Source organism: Panthera pardus, unplaced genomic scaffold (genome assembly GCF_024362965.1).
Source record: "Panthera pardus isolate Hobbes unplaced genomic scaffold, ASM2436296v1 HiC_scaffold_6, whole genome shotgun sequence".
NCBI classification, from domain to species: domain Eukaryota; kingdom Metazoa; phylum Chordata; class Mammalia; order Carnivora; family Felidae; genus Panthera; species Panthera pardus.
In genome coordinates, this window is record NW_026526991.1 from 42,820,124 (window position 1) to 42,831,534 (window position 11,411).

At 39.8% G+C, this 11,411-nt stretch overlaps 1 pseudogene; it reads left to right on the top strand.

Annotated features, from left to right (window-relative positions):
* The first annotated feature begins 2,780 nt into the window (after nt 1–2,780).
* Nucleotides 2,781–11,023, top strand: LOC109270273 (cyclin-G2-like; annotated as a pseudogene).
* Nucleotides 11,024–11,411: the final 388 nt, after the last annotated feature.

Below are 11,411 nucleotides of genomic sequence, written 5' to 3' on the forward strand. Positions count from 1 at the left end.
ACTCTGGGACAGTAAAAACAAAAGCTTGCCTGTTTTCTTAGAATGAGGCTCGAGGGATCATTTATTCTCACTTTGAGTAGTGTGTGTGTGTGTGTGTGTGTGTGTGTGTGTGTTAAAAGGGAGTTTGTTTAAGTAGACTACAACTGTAATGGATATAGGCCCACCTGAAGTGGAAAAAGGGACTTTTGAGAGCTCCTAGTGAGACAGAGAAGCGAGGGGTATTGCTTAGACCCTGGTAGTCCAAAGTAGAATAAGGTCTGCTTTCTGTCCTCAAGAAGCTTTATAGGTCACAGAAACTGCAGATGAAGAAGCCAGTGACTGCTAAGTGTGATAAGTGATTGGCAGCATGGACAGATACGGACATTATATTCTAGATGAGTGTGTGTGTGTGTGTGTGTGTGTGTGTGCATGCAGATATGTATTTGCACATATGCTAGAAAAATAAGGGAAGAGACAGGAAAGAGGACACTTGCATAAGTTGTAATGGAGTTACTTCCCTAAGACAACGAAGGCTGGAAGGCAGATGTAGGGTAAGATTTTGATGCACTTCCTACTTACGTTTCCTTTCGTATTTCAGTGTCATTCAGAAGGTATCATTCTAGTTCTGAAATTTCTTATAAACAATTCAAAACACACTTTCAGGTTTCATCTGTAGTGCCAGAAATTTTAGAACTCCTTTTACTCACCATAGCACTATTTATCCTCTGTACCACTTTGCCACTCACATTCGTTTATATCAACCATTACCTGCCTTGAGAGGGCAATTGCCACTTTTAATTGTTCGTCACTAAGTTCCCATAGTCTAGTATAGCCTCTGGCTTTGCATCTGATGCATAAATACACAATAAATATCTGTCAGCTGACATAAATCCATAAAATTGTATCTGCCTCAGCAATCCCAATATGTTTGGATCATTAGTATATCAGATGTTTTATGCTTTTTATGTTTTTCTTTCTCTCCTGTCACATTCTTTAGGACTGCTATATGAAAAACTGATGTTTTTTTAACGTGCAATTTTGTTCCAGAAATTATTGGAGTTATTTACAATCCACGCCAACTTCTTTCCTTCGGGGCGTTTGTATTTTACCCCTTTAAGTGGCCATTCTCTAATCTCCCCATTATTTACACATCACTAAAATAAGTAATTTGTAAGACATCTGAAGATGTTACTTCGAATTTTCCTGCAATCCTCTGTTAGTAGTGTTCTAAGTACCACACTCTATTGTTCTCTGAAGAACGATGTATGAGTGGAAGGGATGTTGGAAATTGGCATCTCTTAGAATAGGAGTGTACCAGTCTCGGATCACACACTTTCTCTTTCAGACTCTGACGGTGTCACCCCACTGTCTGATAGTCTGAAGCACTCTTGACTTTGGTTTCCTGATAGTAAGTTGTTTACTGCTTTTGGAGTTCAGAGAATTCTTTACTTACTTTTTCTTGAAATTTAAGCCTATTTTAGGACATATCACAGTATTCAGCTTGCTCATCTGATACTGGGCATATTTTCTGATTTTTCACTTATCTTTGTATTTTTTTTTTAATTTCAGAATTTTTATGTTGAATATTTATATTCAATTTTTATATTTTATATGTTGATTACCAATTTTGCTGTATTATTCAGGTGTTGTTTTCATATATTTTAAAGTTAAATTTCAGTGGTGTAATATCCATGTCTATATTCTCTTATATTAAATTAATGTGATTCCCCATTTTTTTGAATCTCTATCTTCTGTCTTATAAATGGCATATTTATACATCATTATATCCTAAATATCTTTTTTTTTCTTAATGGAGTGAGATTAATGTCTCCCCATTTTCCTCTGTTACCTTCAAGATCCCCCCACCCCCAACCTCCAGGTAGGACCCAGCAATTATATTTCCTGAGACATCTGTTCCTCAGAACTCAGTAAGAAGAAGTTATCTTATAGAAAAACAGAAACAAAGAATATGTGATATGCATGTATGTGTGTCTGCACATACATACACCCCAGAAACAATTATTTTGTACGGTCCCTGTTTCACTATTATTTTCCAATTAGATGATCGAATTCTCATTTCTGCATTAAGAGTCTCACTGGTGTTCCTTATGGTTGGCTAATTCTGAAGCTAGAGATAGACTCTGATCTTAATTGAAAGTATTTAGCCTAATTGCTTTTTATCCTTAAGCAAGTCTGTAGTTCTTCTCCTTTGTTTTTTCCTTCAACAAATACATATTGAGTACTTCCTATATGTCAGGTGCTGAGCCAAGCACTAGAGAATGCAAACGTGAATGACAGACTCATTACGTTCATGTGACTCTTTGTCTAATGTGGGAAACAGTCATATTATAAAAAGGTAAGCTGGGCGCCTGGGTGGCTCAGTCAGTTAAGCGACCAACTTGGGTTGTGATCTTGCAGTCTGGGGGTTCAAGACCCACCTTGGGCTCTGTGTGGACAGCTCAGAGCCCGGAGAATGCTTCAGATTCTGTGTCTCCCTCTCTCTCTGCCCCTTCCTGGCTCACTCTCTGTTTCTCAAAAACGAACAAACAAACATTGAAAAAAAAGAAAAGCCAAATTATAAAATATAAACAACTATGGAGGTCCCAGCAATGTGATGGTGGTGGCTAATCATAGGAAAATGCTCATGGAGTTAGCTAGTGGATATCAGAGACAAAGATGGGAGAAGTGTGGAGGAGAAAGGCATTCTAGACTCACTGAGCATGAGCAAATGTTCAGAAGTAAGGGACAGCATAGTATGTGCTGTGCTCTGCGCATGTGTGTTTCTGTACTCTTGTGAGTGCATGCACGTGTATGTTCGTGTACCGCTTTGTCTTTGCTGGAATTTGACTGGTCCTATAAGGAATGGCAGAAACCCGGAGGTATTGGTAGGAGCAGGTTCTGGGAGCCTTGTATGCCATGAGAAGGGACTTGGATTTTATTCTGAAGGTGAGTGGTCCTTAATCTTTTGACAGTGTTCCCCTTTGAGAATCTGTTGACAGCCCTGGAACCCCTCCAGAACAGTGAGGAGAGACTTGAACATGTTCCTAAGCTTAAGGGCTTCAAGATGGTTTATATCTTTTGCTCCAAATGCAAGCAAGTGACAAAAAATTAAATGAGCTACTCAATGAAGTTATTTTTTGTATGGATTTAAAATAAAGGATAAAATGAAAACTCTAAACAAATAAAGGATAAAATGAAAACTTTAAACAATAACAATAACACCGTGTGGGAAAAGATTGTAAAAGACAGTGTGATTGGTTAGGGGTAGAGGTAGAAATACTGTTAACGTTTGTTAAAAATTATAGTTAAGTATTCATGCCAAAATTTTAGCAGAAATCACCAGAAAGAATAAAAATGCAATCTTCAGCTTTGAAATCATCACAGAGGGGTACCTGGGTGGCTTAGTTGGTTGAGCGTCCTGATTTTGGCTCAGGACATGGTCTCCCTGTTCATGAGTTCAAGCCCTGCATCAGGCTCTGTGCTGATGGTATGGAGCCTACTTGGGATTCTCTCTCTCTCCCTCTTGCTCTGCCCCTCCCATACACACACACACACACACACACACACACACACTGTCTCTATTTCTCTCTCCCCTCTCTCTCTCTCCCTTACAATAAATAAATAAATAAACTTAAAGAAAATAAATCATCATAGAAAAAAAAGAAATATAAAAATATTTATCAAACAGAAGATAGGTAGGGAAGGAATCTATGAAAAACTGTGGCTAAACAGAAACCACAAAATAAGATTTAGTAAAATCCTAATACAATATCAGTAACTGTAATAAATACAATTAGGCTAATTTCATCAGGCAGATTTTATCATATTGAATAAAAATTTTAGCCACATGCTACTTATAAGGATACCCAAATTAAATAATTAATTACCTAAATTAAAACCATATCAAAATGGATGAGGAAATATATACCATTCAAAAAATGATCAAAAGAAAGATGAAAAAGCTAAATTAATACCAGACAAAATTGAATGTAAGGCAAAACACACTTGTGAAGATAAATCAAGGGTACTACTTAAGAATAATAAAAAGAAGGTAAAAGGGAAGGAGATTTAAAAAACAGGAGGTACTGATGGAGTAGTAGGTCGTTTGGGAGAAGATGGGGTCAAGAATACACACGGATGAACATTCAGATTTTTTTGAAAAAGGGTGGGGATGGTTGGGAATGGGTGTATTCCAACTGTTGGCCTTTCCTGGCTGTGGTTGGAAAAATGGGGTTAGACATGGGAAGTGCATTCTCACTTATGTCCAGTGGTTAGTAGCCACCCACGTATTCCACAGACATTCATCTCACTCTAAAGCTTTCCCAAGCTACTCGGCAGGTCTTGAAAGTGGTATTTCATTCATATGCTCCCATTCTACCAGCTGCATTAAACTGTGCTTGTTTTCTGAGGTTCGGGGATAAGGTCCTAATGTTAGTACTGAATCAACTACCTACTGTCAAGAGCATGTGGTTCATATTTTTCTTTTTGGGTTTGCTGAAAGCAAATCTCGGAACTGCAGCTACATAATAAGCAAGAGGAGGCTGATTATTCGACAAATGATCACTGCACTTATTTTGGCAAAACTACAAAACATCAGCCAAGATGGCTCCTGCCAGTGGGGGAAGCTTTCTTCTCCTGCATTCTACACCCACTTCTTCTCACCAGATAAGGGTTCTGTCAGTGGTCTAGACCCCTTCTACAAAAGGCAGCCACAGAAGAGAGTTAAGAGGCTGGTACACACATATTAGAGTGACAAATGAACGTTATGTCAGATTTAAGTCTGGGGAGAAAACAAAGCCTGTTACTTAACATGACTCCTAGGCATTTAGTCATTGAACAGTACAAGCATAACGTAGGACATCTCCTCTGAATGCTAGCAAGCATAGTGTGAAGTCAGCTCTTGGGGAGATTTCAGGCATCAGAGTAAATCCAGATTGGCTTCTGTCATTTGCTATACTGTTTGAATCCACATGATAGATGATAGTGTCTTGGTCAAGGATGATATCACTGAATTGGGATGATAGCTGCTAAGAGGCTCAAATTCTGATTATTCTTTGAAGGTGGAGCCAGAAGTCTATTCTAATGTTACATTTGTTATATGGCATTACATATTGCCCCCAAACCATATGTATACCTATGATGTTGTCCAATGTTTTAGAAATATCAAGTTAACTATGGAGCCCTTCAAGTAAAACTTAGTAGGCTGACCATCTTTGTCCAGCAGTTCTCCCTCCAAATTTTTCATTAAAATATCAGTGAAGAATAGTGGATGAAAGATTTTTTTTAAGTTTAGACAACAAACTTACGGAGGAAATTTAATGGTTTTAGCAGACCATAAAAAAGGGGAATCCAAATGCCTATAAGAGGAGGAGTACCTGTAAGAATTGATCTAATTTCCCTTTCAGAATGCTTAGAACATGGAGTGAGGTATGATTAGCAACAGGAATGGTTGAAAATCTATATACAAATTGGTTGAATTTCCCTGGTCCCTTACACTTTCTGAGCAGTCAGGAAACTACCCCACCCACATGCATCATAGGTAATAGCATGCTTAGTCTGGAGAAACTGAGCCCAAAGAGCCTCTGAGTTCAGAGACAACAGGCACACAGGATAAGGTGTGTGTGTGTGTGTGTGTGTGTGTGTGTGTGTGTGTGTGTAGGGAGTAAGAGTGGTAAGATAATGCAAAAATCTACATGCTGAAATGCAAGACCAGCAGGCTGCTTCTCCTGTCTAGCTCCTAGAATCCCAGACAACCAGGTTAATACCCTCCACCCATCAACACAAACCCATGAACTTCTTCCAGTCAGCTTCTCACTTTTACATATGAAAGGACAGCCAACAATCAGTGGACATTCAAGAAAAGACAATTTTTGGGGCGCCTGGGTGGCTCAGTCAGTTAAGCATCCGACTTCGGCTCAGGTCATGATCTCACGGTCTGTGGGTTCGAGCCCCGCGTCGGGCTCTGTGCTGACAGCTCAGAGCCTGGAGCCTGTTTCAGATTCTGTGTCTCCCTCTTTCTCTGACCCTCCCCTGTTCATGCTCTCTCTCTCTCTCTCTCTGTCTCAAAAATAAATAAATGTTAAAAAAAAATTTTAAAAAAAGACAATTTAAGAGAGACAAAAAACAAACAGGAAAACGCAACTTGCACAATAACAAAGACCATCAGTGGAACAGAAGAAACCAAATAAAGTATAGTTAATACCATCAAGGGTGTGAGAAAAGATAGTCTGCCTATGAAACAAGAATGGGGTCCTATAATGAAAGAAAAATTCAGAGGGCAATTTTTAACTTTGGAAATTAACAAATGATGAACAAAAAGAGGTTTTCTTTGGCCTCCACCACTGGCGTGGCATGGCTCCAGAGGGGCTGGGGACATACAACCCCAGAGTCTGCAGGAGGAGATGTTGCCAGCAGGCAGGTTGGCATGGGCAGGGGCATGATGCTGGGGCTGTGAGGTTGAGAGGAGATGTTAGTGCCAGTGGAGAGTCGGATGCCTTTTGGGGGCACTGCTAAACTGGTGGGTACCTGACCCAGGGAAGAGTCTGTCCGGTCCCTCTGTGCTCAGCCATCTCTAGGCCAGATGCAGCATCTCCTACCTAGTTTGAAGGATCTGGGGGCGTAGATCTTTGGCAGTCTGGAATAAGTCTAGCTATCTGAGCTATTGAAAATCTCCCTGGAGTAAGAACAGAAATTGCAACCACAAAAAAAGAGGGCCAAGCTTGATGAAGGTTACCCTTGAGAACAATAACATTTTGTGTTGGAGACAGGAAAATGTAAAGACCTAAGGGATTTAACCAACATTTTGGGGGAATCTTGCACATAAACTTTCATCCTGGCTACCAATATTTTGGACAGATCCTTGGCTTTTACGACAAGGAGACCTAAGATTTGCCTCACATTGGAGTCTGTTGTGTTTGCTGGTTGCCGGCATAGTTGAACAAGAATGCATTTCTTCCACTCCTGAAGTAATCCAAATTAGTCAGTGTAAATGCACTGGTTCTGACAGAAAATGAAGGGAAAATATAATTCTGGAAAAAATTCAGAACTATGAAATGGAACAGGCTGCTGTCTTGAACTTTGTTCTACTTGTATAAGAACATTATACTTCATATTTCAGAAAGGAAGGAAATATCGAGCCTTGGTAACCTGGAAGCTCAGCTGAAAGCTTACAATTTTCAACTAGTCTTTTCAAAAGCAAAGCCATCTGTGTGAGCTTTGTACCTCCTCAGTCTGGAAGTACAAACGTAAGTCAGCAAATTATCACGAATATTCCTGCTTGTTATAAAGCATTTGAAGATTAATGGCACTGAGTTCTTTTATTGAAGGGAAGTAGTTTCTAAGCGTCTAGCTGAATATTTTCTCTCAAATGTTACAAGAAGTTGGTTTGGGGTGTTTCTCGGTGCAGAGCCCAGACCTCCAAGACAGCAGCTAGGGTATTTCTGAGTCGTAAACAACACTGGTGGATAGCCACCTTGATGAAAGTGAGGACTCTGAAGAGGTGGGTTCTAAAGAATGAAGTCTCAGCAGCTCTGTCTCCATTGCAGTGATCAAAGATGCACTGTCGTTTTCAACTTGAAAGTGGCACAGTTTCCGTGCTTTCTGTTTTAGAAATCTAATTGTACTGTGTCAGAATTTAAAGTATGTATATAGTTTATAAGCAATAAATGGAGGACTGGGTAGTTTTTCATTCAGCCCTCGTCGAAGCAGGAATACACAGACTAGAACGCTGTCGTCTATAATTATTCAGAGCAGATCTGGTCTATTTTCATATTCTAAACTATCAAATGGGTTAGGGCCTCTCAAACAATTGAAAATAACTTAAATATAGGCACTATGTTTTTCACTTTAAATAAAAATGATCTTTAGCTACATGTTAATACGATAATACATTTTGTGAGAAAGGATGTAGGAAGTGAAAGGAGAGAGCATTTGTTTTCTTGATGAAGTATGAAGTAAGAGGCAGAAATCTGCTGAGAATAAAACAGAGTCCAGTCTGAGAGGGAAAGAGGTTTCAGGGGAGCAAGTTCTGAATGGGTTTTGAGGGGAATGTTGAAGGGAACTAATCAGAACAAGTAAAGTCCTGAAATGATACAGAGGTCCTAGCCAATGTTGGAAACCATGAATTCAGTAGTGCAAGATCAAAGAAAGAACCAGGGTTTTTTATCTAGCATTACCAAGTTCCAAAATGCAGAAACCAAAAAAGGGTAACTCACTGCTCTAGGATTTGGGTTTGCAGGTTGCTGGTGATGAGGAACTTCAGATGAACAACCTTGTCAGTGAGAAAAGAAGGTAGACTAGGATGAAATCAACAAATAAAAAAAAAGGGGGGTGGAATCCAGGGCCTGGAGGGTTTGTTGTGATTCCTGTGCATATTTGGTGGGAAGGATAGTATATAAGAGGTGAAAAATCAAGAATTTGTTGACAATGAATGGAATGTAGAACTTCAAAGTTTCAAGTTACCTCTTCAAGGCATGTACCTTAATTTTTTTTTAAATTTTTTTTAACGTTTATTTATTTTTGAGACAGAGAGAGACAGAGCATGAACAGGGGAGGGGCAGAGAGAAAGGGAGACACAGAATCTGAAACAGGCTCCAGGCTCTGAGCTGTCAGCACAGAGCCCGACGCGGGGCTTGAACTCACAGACCATGAGATCATGACCTGAACCGAAGTCGGACGCTTAACCGACCAAGCCACCCAGGCGCCCCTGTACCTTAATTTTTTAAAATGTTTTTTAAATTTATTTTTGAGAGAGAGAGAGAGAGAGAGAGAGAGATTGAGCATGAGCAGGGGAGGGGCAGAGAGAGGGAGACACAGAATCTGAAGCAGGCTAGCTCCAGGCTCTGAGCTTTTTGCACAGAGCCTGATGCGGGGTTCTAACCCATGGACCACGAGATAAGGCATGTCCCTTAGAAAAGGGCTACAGTGCAGAGGGGAAAAGGGTAAGGCAAAAGAAGTCTAGGGCATTTGAAATTAAGATGTGAATTTTTTTGTCTATGTAAACTCTGAAATCACCTAGAATTGTGGTACAAGTATGGCAGAGAAAGACTATGAACCAGCTCTGAAAGTCTACATTGAAAAAAGTGACCTTAACAAGCACAATATAAGATAAATTGTTTTAAATGAAGATAGATTTTTATTGGAAGATGAAAATGTAAAGGTCAGGAAGCAGATTTAGGGGGTTGGGGGAACGTCACCTCTACAATCTCTCGATATACACACTTTCCTGTGGACCTGGAGAAAAGAATAGCTTCCGGGCTTACGTGAGTACTGAAAGTCATAATTAATCAAGGCCTATCTTCCTTTAGCATCAATTTCCATGGTTGATAAACAATTTCATACATTTTGGATTCATACAAACTCAGATACAATTGGAAGTAAGTAGGATGCAAAATTTATGTACATGTTAATGATAACACAAACATGTCAAAGAAATCTACACTTGGGAAATGCTGCTTTGGGCTAGTACTCTGGTTCCTTTGGAAGACTTTCTTTCCCCTATCGTCTGTATGAAGAACTTTGAAGAGGTCCTGAAAGAAAGGTTGGGATGCAGGACAGTTCATTATCCACAGGAAAGAGTCTTGCTCTGCAACGGATAAGGTGGCGGGGGGTGAGGGTGGGTGAGGGGGTGGGGGAGTGGTTGGGGTTGTTCAATAGAGAAAAAGATTAGAAAGAGAAATCTGAAAACAGTAACGGTCAAGTGCCCTGACATAGAAAAGAGGAAGTGTGGGATGTTAACAATTTTCAGTCATTAAAACAGGAATGAGGATCATTCAAAGGTCATCAACCTCAGAGATTTCCTATTCTAGGTTCTGCACTCATCATGTTTGTGCAGGAAGTACTGTACCCTGCCTGTCTCTGGGAAGCACTGAGTACCATGTGTGAGGAGATTCTCAGCAAGCATCAAGAGTTCTGATTAAATCCAAGGCTTTTCCACGTGCTGGGAGCAGTGAGGGGTTGTTAGTCCGTTCACCGCAACCCTCCAGGTAGCTCATAATTCACTCAAACAGTGACAAGATGACTTACTTTATGGCTCAGCAACTCTTTCTTCCAGGTCAGAGACAACCAGTGAAGACCCCAAAACAGTATTTTACTTTTTCCCTATTTGGTTTCCACGATGCTTGTCTCTCCGACCTCTTGACAACAGTAAATACTTGCGAACTGCTGAACAATGTTGAGTGCCTCAGCAAACTTAACTTTTAAGTCACCAGATGTTTTGGTCTTCCGTCCTAATTATTTTGTTAGAACTGTTTTTAAAAATCTTCATTTATTTATTTATTTAGAGAGAGATAGTGGAGGAGGGGCAGAGAGAGAGAGAGAGAGAGAGAAGGAGAGAGGAAGCCCGACTCAGGACTTGATCCCACAAACCGTGAGATCATGACCTGAGCCAAAATCAAGTCAGATGCTTAACTGACTGAGCCACGCAAGTGCCCCAAGAAGTAATTACCTTCATCAACAAATGTAGCAACACCAGCTTCCCCTCCCCCCCCCCCCCCCATAGAGCTTTTCTCCCTCAGAGAGATGTCTGAAAATGCATCTGAGTAGACATACCCTAGAATCTTTAAAGCTCGTTTCCTCTATTGCCAAAATAAAATGATTCTGTTATTTTGAAATTATACAGCACTTTTCACCCAGAAAGCTTTGTGAAGAAATACTTCCTTCTTCAAATGTTATTGGATATTGAATTACAGTCTCTGTTTTCCCTGTCAGTGAAAGTGATCACATTATCTTCAGACCAACTAATATCATGACTTATTAATAATCGTGTAGCAGTAATTTGGTCTGGTATGGCTATGAACAGTGAAATAAAGGAAACGTTTTATGAGAAATTCTGGAATTTAAAGAATTACGTTTTTTATGTAGCCTGAAAGACAGGCAATCATTTCCAGAAGAACTGAATGCCAGCCAGTTGGAAAAGACCGAGTTTGGAGCAATTGAAAAAGGAATTTTTCTAAAAAGACAGGCAAGTGGCCTCAGGAAAGGAGGCTTGCTAAAATGTACTGGGTACAGGCAGATAATAATAGGAATTGCCAAATTGGGTTTTTGAGGATATTGAGATGAGGCTTAACTTGGAATTATTGAGTTTCAATCTAGCAGGAAAGAACAGAGTAACACCTGGGGCTGTTCTCAGTGGTTTGCTAGCGTGGGTGGGGGGTGGGGGTGGTGGTAATAACAAAGTAATACTAACTCTGGGATGAATTGTTTAATTTTTACTTTTAAGAAATACTGTTCTCTTCTAGGTACAATAAAACAGCTATATCTACTAAACAAAATCTGAATTTATTCAATCATTTAAGCATCAAATGATTTACTGAATTTTTTAAAAAGATGGCTTCACTTGTCTTAGACAACTTCACAACTGTTGAGAGGGGATGGGGGTTGTGGTGGATACTCAAAGATGACATGACTTAGTCTGAAAAAGAACATTTGTGACA